Genomic DNA, 10,812 nt, shown 5'->3' with positions numbered 1-10,812 from the left:
AAAAAAAAAAAAAAAAAAATCCAGCTCCAGAACTTCAATAAAAATGGAATTGGGTGCTGGAGGCAGAGAGCAGCGGGATGTTCCCCCACCCCCAAGCCAAGGGACTTGGTGGCAGCAGTGTCACAATGTTTACCAGGCAGAAGGAGGCTGTGCCCTGGCTGCCCTCCCATTCAGGCTGTGTTGTAACCAGGAAAGGGATGAATGTGTAACCAGAGATAGCACACGGAAACGAGCTCTGTCCACTCTGAGCCATGGGACAACACAAGCTGACAAGATTTTGCTGATGGCTGACTGAGCTGCAGTGAGGTGCAAGACCTCTGCACCTGCAACTCAGCTTGAAATGTTAATAATCCACAGGGAGACTTAATAATTTTCGTTGGTTTTTAAACATAAACTCAACAGAGTAAAACAGTTACAGAGCTTTAAAACGATCTCAGCCAGGAGAATGTGGAGCTACTCTGTGTCAACAAGCTGAATGTTTCTGCTGAGTATTGAGATTCCAAACTTCCAGCAGTGTGCCCAGGAGGCCAGGAAAAGCAGTGGCATCCTGGCCAGTGACTGTCCCCCTGTGCTGGGCACTGCTGGAGCCACACCTCAAATCCTGGGTTGTTTTGGGCACCTSATGACAAGAAGGACATCGAGGGGCTGGAGGGTGTCCAGGGAWGGGAACAGAGCTGGGGAAGGGTGTGGAGCACCAGTTTGATGAGGAGCAGCAGAGAAGGTTCTCTCCAGGTGTCTCAGAGGCTTTTCGTCACTGCCATGCAGGTGCTGAAGGTGCCACTGCTGCGTGTTTTGCTGATTTTGTGCCTCTTTCCCATCACATCACCCACACCCCTCCCTTTGATCCTGTCCACCCCTCCCTCARGGCTCCTGGTCACTCTGTCCTTATCCACCTGTGCTTATCTGGGGAACAGCAGGAGCCTCATTCAAACTCACCCACCAGAAAACCTGTGCTTCGTGCAGAAATTCCATTTAAACCCTGCACTGGGACTATTCAGCCACTGAGGGTTTAATTTGAATTACACAGATGTTGCCTCCATGCAGAAGCTCTGTTGACAGAAGCTGCATGGATTTCATCATATCAGTGTGACTGTATTTGATTACATCCAAATTGTGGACACATCCTCCTTCTGTGGGCTGAGGAGGCTGCAGCTCCCTGCAGGGAGTGGCACACAAAAAATCACGGCCACTGTTTTTTTCCATGATTTTACACAGTGGTTTTTTKSAGAATTTCCAGGCAGCTACGACCARACTGAACARATAAAACTYCAGATAAATCCAYGGKCCTTTAAAACTCATGAAAGGAAATTACCAGGATGGGAGGAAAAGAGAGTGTTTGGGGTTTTAGCTGTGTTGAAAACTTGGGAAGACGTGAGGTTGAGAAGGGTAACCTTTTGAAATCTTACTTTTTTGGGGATTTTTGGGATTTTTGCTGTCACTCAAGGGAGACAGGAAAAGCACAGGAAGGGCTGAACACCTTCCTTTCTCCTACTTTCAGCACTCACCTGTTTGCTTCCAGGCTGGAGGAAATGCTCTGGACAGGACAGAGCATCCTGTAACAGCCTGGACTTCATTTTCCTGCTGGAGAGACGCGTGGGCAGAGGAGGACAGGGTCTGGTGCCACCAGGAAATTCCAGCATGGCCTTGGCACGGCCACACTCAACAGATTTCTCCTCTCAAGCCCAGCCAAAAGCACTGAAGAATGTTGTTGTCCGAGCAGCAGCAAGGTCAGGAGTTTGTGATGCAGAAAACACAGCCCTGGGGCTGTGGTTGGAGCAGGATCTCACCCAGGAATATCAATCCATGGCTGCTCCACGCAGGGAAAGCTGCAGTTTGCACCAATCCYACTGAAATTTCCCTGGAAATGGCTGGAATGGAGATTTAATCTGTTCCTAAGTGCATCCCGTGAGTGACTCCTTTCCTGCAAAATCACAACCTATCCCCTCTGCACCACAACTTGAAATGATTGTGAATGAAATTATTGTGAAGTTTGATTTTATTGCTAATATATTAAAGGGAAAATCTACCATCACAGTTGTGATGATCCTCAGAACTTGCATGGGATGGTGCTGTTGGTCCTGTGGGACAGGGGACACAGAGCTCCAAATATTTTGCACTCAGCAATAAAACAGCATGGAGAGAATCCCAGAATCRTTAGGGTTGGAAAACACCTCCAAAACTGGGGGAACTTGACACAGAAATCTCCCAGGYAGAAAAGTGCTGTTTGGGTGGGTAYRTSTGTAAGAACAGGGATTCTCCCATTYAAAACAAGCAAWTTTTTTCTTTAAACAAAAATCCCAAWGGCAATTTTTTGTTTCTTTTGGTTTTAACCTTCTGGGATTTTTTTTTCCATCCAGGAAACAATTCAAAGGAATAGTTTCATTTAAGATTTCATTTCCAGCACCCAAAACAATGGTATTTTTGATGGCTAAAAATGAGATTTCAAAGGTTCCCTCTACATTTACAAGGAATTTTCTTTCACAAAAAGATTACTTTTTTTTGTCAAAAGCTCCTTTTAGTGGAATAAAAATCAATCAGATCCTTTGAGCAGGATTGGGTTTGAGCTGAATTCCAGTTTGCTTTGAGGAACATGCCCTCCTGTGGGTAGCAGAGACAGCTGCAGCAAACTGCTCCTCCGGGAGAAAAATCCAACTTTTTTCTTTCTTTACCAGCGACTTTTCTAAAAGAACCTCCTTCTCCCAAACCCTGGTGCTGCGTGACAGGAATGAGATGAACAGGCTGGAAGAAACGAAATAAAATTTAATCCCAACGATCAGCTCAGCATGAGAGGTGACAGACAAGTCCCTAAATAAAAATAACAGCGCTGTGGTGATTCCTTGGGATCCCAGCAGGGAACTGCCTGACTCCCACGAGCTGCAGGGTTTTCTCTCAAAGGTGTTGAGCTGGGCATTATCAAGAATTTTCAAGCATTATCAAGTGTCCAAAATACGTGGCTGTGGCACTTGGGGACACGGTTGGTGGCTGGCTGAGGATTGACTGTGGATTTGGTGATCTCAGAGGGCTTTTCCAGCCCTAATGACTTTGGGATTCCGTGAATTTCAGGGTGTTGTTGTCAGCAACCACCTGTGCTTTGGGTTTTACACCAGAATTGACACTTTGGGAAGGACAGGAGCACATTCAAATGTGTTTTACATTTCTTTTCCAGAAAAATGGATGCTGTTCAYTGGGGAATTGTGCCCTAAAAATGAAAGTGGGAACAGGGCAGCAACTACACATTGGAGCTGATTCTAAAGGGGGGAGGACTCAGGGATTTAATTCAGCTCTTGGTAAATTTGAGTGATAATTCAGAATCAGCATGGTGCAATTTAGTGTGGCTGAACCCAAGGCATGGTGCTCAAGCAGGAAAAAGTGACCACAGATTAAAAAATTGCTGTTTATAGAGTGGTTTGTAGGAAAGGCCTGGATTTTTCTAGCAGTAAAACCAGAGGATTGCTTAATTTGTAAAACAAGAGATTGAGGGAAGGAATGACAWCAACCTTCAGACAGATCAGAAGGAGTTTTTAAGGTAAATTATATCATATATATCTATTAATATATATGTTATATATATTATATGTATACTTATTATACTTATAATATATGTATTTAAGGTAAATTATATATAATCTGGTCTCAGTTTCCAGGGGTAAAGGCGGGTGTTTATGTATACTAGATGACTTTTTAAAACCTATTTCATCTCTATTTTCTATTTCACTRYGCTTCCCCTCACCTAAAAGTTGTTMTTTTTAAATATCCATGGCCCAAGCATCTCCAACACATTAAAAATTCAAGTTATTTTTCTTTGGCGCTTCTCACRTGTCCATGGGGGTCAGGCAGACAGCTCCATGAATATTTCCAGTGTAATTCTCATGGTAATCTCTCAAAAGCAGGAACAGCAAATCTGCAGATGGATCACATGCTAACCAGTGTCTCCAGTTTGTATCACCTCACTCAGTCACTTCCTTTCCCAGTAACTCCTTTCCCGAAGTGTTAGGTAAGGAAAGTAATAATCCTGTGGTGTTTGGAGTCGCTGTGTTATTGGAGTCTCCATGGGTACAAATTCCACACACTTCCTTGGCTGAAGCTGGGACATACTTTTCAGAAAACGTTGCAGAAAAAAAATACATCATAAAAGCTTTTTTTATTGCATGTCARTGAGGTGATCCTGGAAATTGTGAAATTCCTGATGGGGATTTTTCAGAGGAATCGGTGGTGATTCTTCTGAGTTTAACTGTAGGGGAAAAACCCTAAAAACCCCAACAAACAGAGATATTTTGTAAAGCTTTATAAAAAAACGCTGCTTTCCTTGGCAGCACCTGCATTCAAAAAACATGAGAGTGGCTTGGAGCCCATGTTGGGTTTCATTGACAAAATAARACAGGACAGGATGTGGCGAGCAGARCACCATCCAACCTKGCCWTGGACACTTCCAGAGATYCAGGGGMASCCACAGCTGCTCTGGGAATTCCATTTCATGGCTTCTCCACCCTCCCAGGGAACAATTCCTTCCCAATATCCCATCCATCCCTGCCCTCTGGCACTGGSAAGCCATTCCCTGTGTCCTGTCCCTCCAGCCCTTGGCCCCAGTCCCTCTCCAGCTCTCCTGGAGCCSCTTCAGGCCCCAAAAGGGKCTCTGAGCTCTYCCTGGATCCTTCTCCTGTCCAGGTGAGCACCCCCAGYTCTCCCAGCCTGGCCCCAGAGCAGAGGGGCTCTAAYCCTGGAGYAWCTCCACRGCCTCCTCYRGCCCCTCTCCTGCAGCTCCTGTCCTTTTGTCGTAGTCCCAGCGCTGGACTCGCTCCATTTGTCCTTAGACGATGATTTTGTGTCACGGGGCGACGCTGCCGCTTCTCCCCTCATCCACCAAACGCCCCTTTTTCCTCACCGCCTTGTTGTCAGTGACATCACGCCCCGCCGCCATGACAACGGCTTGATGTCATGTGGGGGGGGGTAAAAAAAAAAACCAAAAAAAAACCCCAGCGGCAACCGGAGGTACCGCCAGCCCGCCGCTTAGTAATGTTTAACAGCGGGAAAATCATCTTTTTTTTTTTTTTTTTCCTTTCCCCGGTTGATTTATTGAGGTGAAATCATCGAGGCGCCGCCCCCCCCCCTTCCTTTCCCCTCACAGCCGCGCGCGCGCGCGTCACGCGCCCGCCCCGCCCCGCGCCGAGGCGCCAAACCGCGCGCCAACTGCTGGCCACGCCCCCTCCGCCGCACCATTGGCTGTCCCGCGTCGCGTCCCGCCTTCTCATTTGACGGACAGGTGTTCCACCAATGGGATACGGAGAAGCGCTGGGCACGCCCCCAGCGGGGCGGGGCCGGGCGGTGACGCGCGGGGCYGGGGTAGCAACAGTTGCCTCGAGACCCGGCGCCCGGCGCCATAGTGACCGTAGCCCTGGAGACTGTTACTTGCCAACGGCGGCAACGCGCGGCCCCGGCGGCCGGAGCCCAGCGCAGCCCGCGGCACCCGGCGGGGACAGCAGGTGAGCGGGGCCGCCCCGTGACGGGCTGGATGTGGGAGCGCGGCCGGGGGTGCACAGTGCAGGGGATGTGCGCGTTCTCCGCGTTCTCCGCGGGGCCGGTGCGGGCGCGGGCCGGCAGCGCGGACCCCGCTTGTCCCGGCGTGGGATGCGCGGTCCCGGGGCGGGGGGCGCCGGGCGCGCCGCCCCCGGAAAGTTAGGAGCGGGGGAGCGGCGGAGGCGACACCGCGGAACCGCTCCGGGCTCCCCGCCCCGGGCCGGGTGCTGCTGGCCCGGGGCACCGCCCGGAACGCGGCCCCGCCCGGGCACGGGAACCGACACCGCCCGGCCGGCGGGGGGGCGCGGCTCCGGCGCGGGGCTTCCCGGAACTCCGCGCTCCCGGCTCCGCGGGCGGCAGGGACGCGGCGCTGCCGGGGGGTCCCACCCGGCTCCTGGGGCGTGCGAGCCCCGAAGTGTCCGGTCAGGGTGGGGAGGGGGCACAGAGCAGCGGCTCCGCTGGGTTCGGAGCCGGCACCGCTCTGTGCTTTCCCCGTGCCCCGTTCTGTGCTGTCCCCGTCCCCTTCTCCGCGCTCTCCCCGTCCGTCTCTCCGCGCTCTCCCCTCTCCCCGCGCTGTCCCCGTCCCTCTCCCCGCGCTGTCCCCGTTCCCCCCACCCCGAGCGCTCCTCCTCCTCTTCGGGGGTGGAGGGAGGTGGTTTCAACTCCAGCTCATCCCTGGAGTTTGCCAGAGCTCGGAGCTCCCGGCGYTCGCTTTCGTGTCGGTCTTAGAAACGAGGGGAAAATCGCAGCGAGACCTATTTGCAAGCATCTACAKTCTGTTCTTGACGTGGTTTCTGCTGTTTGTTTTGAATAAAGTGTGTTGTGAAACAAGATTCATCTCCTGTTAGAGTGGGATTTTGTGGACGTGCCTGTTTCAAGCGTGAGTTCCCGCTGCCTGATTAAATCTTTCCATTCTTTTGACTTAGATAGCGCTCCAAAGCCTCTGTTTTGGTTTTGCTGTTGAAAGAGGCGAGACTTTCTAATTAAAGAGCGGAATAAATAATTATTGCATTAAATATTATTAAATCTATTGTTCCTTTTTGTTTTTGGAATGTCCTTAAACTCGGAGTTTAACTGAGAGCTCAGCTTTGGAATCATTTAGTCGAGGCTTTTTTCATCTGCTTCTGCCCAAACTTTTCAACTCTTATCTTTGTTACAAATCATTTGAGAATAGAGAGTAACGTCTGACTTAGAAAAAAACAAAAAAAGGAAAAAAAAATCAGTCTCAAAATACCGATCTTAAGTTCCTGGGCTTCCTTCTCCACCTCTGCTGTTTCACTTTTCAGTCTGACTTTGTTTCAGTCGGTTTAGGATCATTTCTGTCTCAGGTTTTATTTTAAAGTGGYACATTTAGCAGAAGCTGGTCTGTGGAAGGGAAGGCATTTTGGGAAGTTCTTTCATGGTTCAAGATGGGTTGAATCAACCTCTGACTGTATTTGCTGAGAGTTTGGGATGAGCAAAGTTTGATTTCTCAATGACTGGAGTCAGGTGAGGCAAAACCCTCAAAGCAGGACCTGGTAGGACTTTGTAGGACCCACTTATGGGGTGTTGGATACCTAAAAATTTTAATTTATGTTTTAAAAAAGTACAACACAGCCAGCTGGGTCTTTACTTCTCCGTGTCACTGTCCCAAGGGATGAAGATGTGTTGGAATTCTGTGGAATGTGTTGCATTTGTCTTGGAGTTACACAGCTTTGGGGCTTTGTTGTTTTAAACAGTTGGAGTTCGTGTTCTCAGACTGTGAGGTTTGAAAACGGTTTTTAACTGGAATTTGGGTTCTCAGGTAACAACAGGATCTTGGCCTGAAGGCTGAAAGTGCAGACAGAAAGGGTTGACAGCTGGAATTTCTTTGTCCCTGCTTGTTTCCTGCAAAACAGGAACGATCCCAACGCGCTCGGGGATGGCGATAGGAGCATCTCTGCCGCAGAGAGAAGCCAGAGCCAGGTCCCTCAGCCCCCACGGGGACTCCCACAGACCGTCCCTGCTTTGCATCTCCCTGCTGAGCCATTTGCATCTCATGAATTCCTCTCCCAGGCGTCCCTATCCTGGGGCAGTTTGCCAGCTCTGTTCCCTAAATCCTCCAAAAGCACCAGGAAAGGGGAGAGACCTGCAGGTGACACGGCCAGCAGCAGTTTCTTCTCCTTTAGCATCAGATCTGCCCTCTCAGAGCATGTTTGCTGTATAAATTTGTAGGATTGCCATATAAGTTTGTAGGATTGCCATATAAATTTGTAGGATTGCCATATAAATTTGTAGGATTGCCTTATAAATGTGTAGATTTGGCCTATAAATGGAGGCTCCTCGTTCATCAAGGGTCTTGGCACGGCACCACATGTCCTGTTGAGCCCCAGAGCCAGGCTGGGAGGGAGGAATGGGGTCACTGATCCAAGATTTAAGGATGTGGCCTAGAGAGAGTCGCTGTTAAATCGTGCGTTAGGTATTTGAAGGTAYGCCATAAATACATTTTCTGTGTCATTTTGTTTGTGTAAACACGATCAAATTCATCCTAAAAATGTCCAGGATGGGGTCTGGAGCACCCTGAGCTGGTGGAAAGTGTCCCAGCCYATGKCAGGGGGTGRCACTGGATGGGATTTCARCTCCTTCCCAACCCAACCTGTTCTGGGATTCTGCAMTCACTGAGCACCCAGCACCTCTAATGACATCAGCTGCTGTCATATATCCTTGTTTTGGGTAGAAATTCTCCAGCTCCGAGCATTCCCTACCACCAAAAGCCACTTTTGTCACAAAATAACTTCAGGGCCGCCACAAACACTGCAAAATAGACGGCGCCAGTCATTGTCTTTAAATAGTCCCCCGCTTGTAACACCTCGGAGCACCGACAGCTGCCACGTTTAATCCCGACATGTTTTCCCTGCTGATACAGGCCCGTAAACAGAGCTGCTTTCCCATATTCCAGCCCGTTTCCCCCGTTCCCTTTTAGCCTTTCCCGTGCTAAAAGCGGAGGCTCTGATTCAACAGGCGGATCCCGCCCGCTCGGCTCCTCCGGCGGAGTTTCTGCTGGAGCTACCGAGTTATATTTAACCCGAGTTCTCCCTCCTTTCCCTGCCTCCCTCGGAACAAATGCCAGCACGGAGAAGGGTTGGATCCCATCCAGCTGGAGCCCAGCGTGCCAGAGCTCGCCCAGATTTGGGAATTGGGATCCCAATATTGATCCCAATATCGATTTTTGATGCGTGGAGAAGGTTTCTCTCGGTAATCTGAGCTTTGAGATTTGAGGTTTTGTTTTATTTGGACTGGCAGGTCTTTATTGCTTTGTGCAAACACTCCCAAATTCAGTTTATTGGCCGGGAATGTGCCGGCTTTCCCACCTTGGGATGTGTCTGTTCGGGCTGTTTATGGAGGAATTATCCATAAATACAGAMATAGGTGGGAAAATTCATAAATAGACAGAAAAATTCATAAATAGATGGAAAAATCCATAAATAGATGGCAAAACCTTCCTTCAGCACAAATCATGGACCCCTCAACTCCCTGAGCAAAGAGGAATCCAAATGACTTATGGATTAATCATCCTAAATACATAAATAGACAGAAAAGTTCAGAAATAGATGGCAAARCCTTCCTTCAGCACAAACCATGGACCCCTCAACTCACTGATTTAAGTGACTTATGGGCTAATTATCTATAAATACATAAATAAATGGCAAAACTCATAAACAGATGGAAAAATTCATAAATGGATGAAAAAATTCATAAATAGATGGCAAAACCTTCCTTCAGCACAAACCATGCACCTCTTAACTCACTGAGTTAAGCGACTTATGGATTAATTATCCATAAATACATAAATTCATGATAAATGAATAAAATTCATAAGTAGATGGTAAAAACTTCTTTTAGAACAAACCATGGACCCCTTAACTCCCTAAGCAAAGAGGAATCCAAGTGACTTATTGATTAATTATCCGTAAATACATAAATAGATTGCAAAATTCATAAGTAGATTACAAAATTCATAAATAGATGACAAAACTTCCTTCAGTACAATCCATGGGCCCCTTAATTCTCTGATTTAAGTGAATTATGGATGAATTATCCATAAATATGTAAATAGATGACAAAATTCATGAACAGGTGGCAAAACTTTCCTTCAGCACAAACCTTAGCACCCTAAGCAAAGATAAATCCTTTTTCAAGGGGCACTTCCTAGAGTCACTTTTTTTAGTTACATAAAACCAGAAAAAATTATTTCAGGTCTCATTAAGAGACAAATTATTTTCACTCATGGGGGAAAGCAGAAAAAACAATCTCACCTTCAGCTTTTTATGAAAGATGGCAACGTTTGCATTTCAAAAATTATTTCAGGACATTTTAATGCACAAATTATTTCCATGTAGTGGCGGGGAAAGGAGAACAAAATAAACCCACTTTCAGCTTTGGGTGAAAAATCTTTTGTTTTAGGAAAGATGGCGATTTCTGGAGAAGTTTCAATGTCCTTAATTCAGCTGGCTTGTTCAAACAATGCATAATTATGTCTAGACGTGTGATTTCATGTCAGTGAACAAGAAAATCTTCCTCTTCCCACAGTATTCCTGCTCACTTACATCACTGCAGGGGTTTGGCAGTGTCTAAAAGTTCCAAGGTGTGTTTTAAATTGCGACAGGAGAGAGAATTTGCCCAAACAGAACTTTAGAAACTGTTTTGGGTTAGAAAGTCACACAACTTCRTGTGGTTCCCTTGGGTATTTCCTGATGTTCTGCTGGGAGTGAAGAGCTGTAGAAATCCAAAGTGAAGGCATTTAAAAAGTCATTTAGAGGCAATTAATAAGTTTTCTTTATTCCCGAGCTGGATTTCTGTTGAAAAATTTGGTTTTTTTGAGCTTCATAAATGCCAGAGGAGTCTGAGCATTGTACAAATGTGTCGTGGGAGGAAGCTTTGAGAGAGGTTAATGACTGCAGTCAAAGGAACAGGTCACAGAATGCTGCACCAATAATGACTTTTATATCAAGAAAATGCAAACAAAAATCAAAATTTTTGTTTTCTCATCCCAAAATCTGAAAGAAACCCTTAGTGTCTCTAGCGAGAASCAGACAGAAGTAATAATTAAATTAACAGCAGAGATATTCCTCCATGGAGCTCTCTGCTGTATCAATCCTTGTACAAATGTTCCATCCATTCCATAAATCATTTTTTTCTTTGTGAGGGTTTTTTTCTTTGGTTTTATGCATAGAAATGGGTGTGAGGACAAACACCAGCAGGTACCTCAGAGGAGAGCAGCTCCCATGGCAGGGTGACTTCACGCTCTGATTTTTTCAGGGCTTCTCTGATCCTCACAAA

General features: G+C 47.2%; 1 protein-coding gene across 1 annotated transcript in view; it reads left to right on the top strand.

Annotated features, from left to right (window-relative positions):
- Positions 1-5,334: 5,334 nt before the first annotated feature.
- RFX2 (regulatory factor X2) overlaps positions 5,335-10,812 on the top strand; it is a gene marked incomplete at its 3' end in the record, with an annotated part of 58,342 nt that continues 52,864 nt past the window's right edge. The window contains exon 1 of the mRNA XM_057385808.1: positions 5,335-5,480. The remainder of the gene's footprint in view (positions 5,481-10,812) is intronic.

The sequence above is a fragment of the Malurus melanocephalus genome, unplaced genomic scaffold (genome assembly GCF_030028575.1).
Source record: "Malurus melanocephalus ecotype Western Australia unplaced genomic scaffold, MMel_1.1 scaffold_869, whole genome shotgun sequence".
NCBI classification, from domain to species: domain Eukaryota; kingdom Metazoa; phylum Chordata; class Aves; order Passeriformes; family Maluridae; genus Malurus; species Malurus melanocephalus.
Note: the sequence above shows the minus strand (reverse complement) of the source record. Positions and strands in the feature narration are given on the sequence as shown.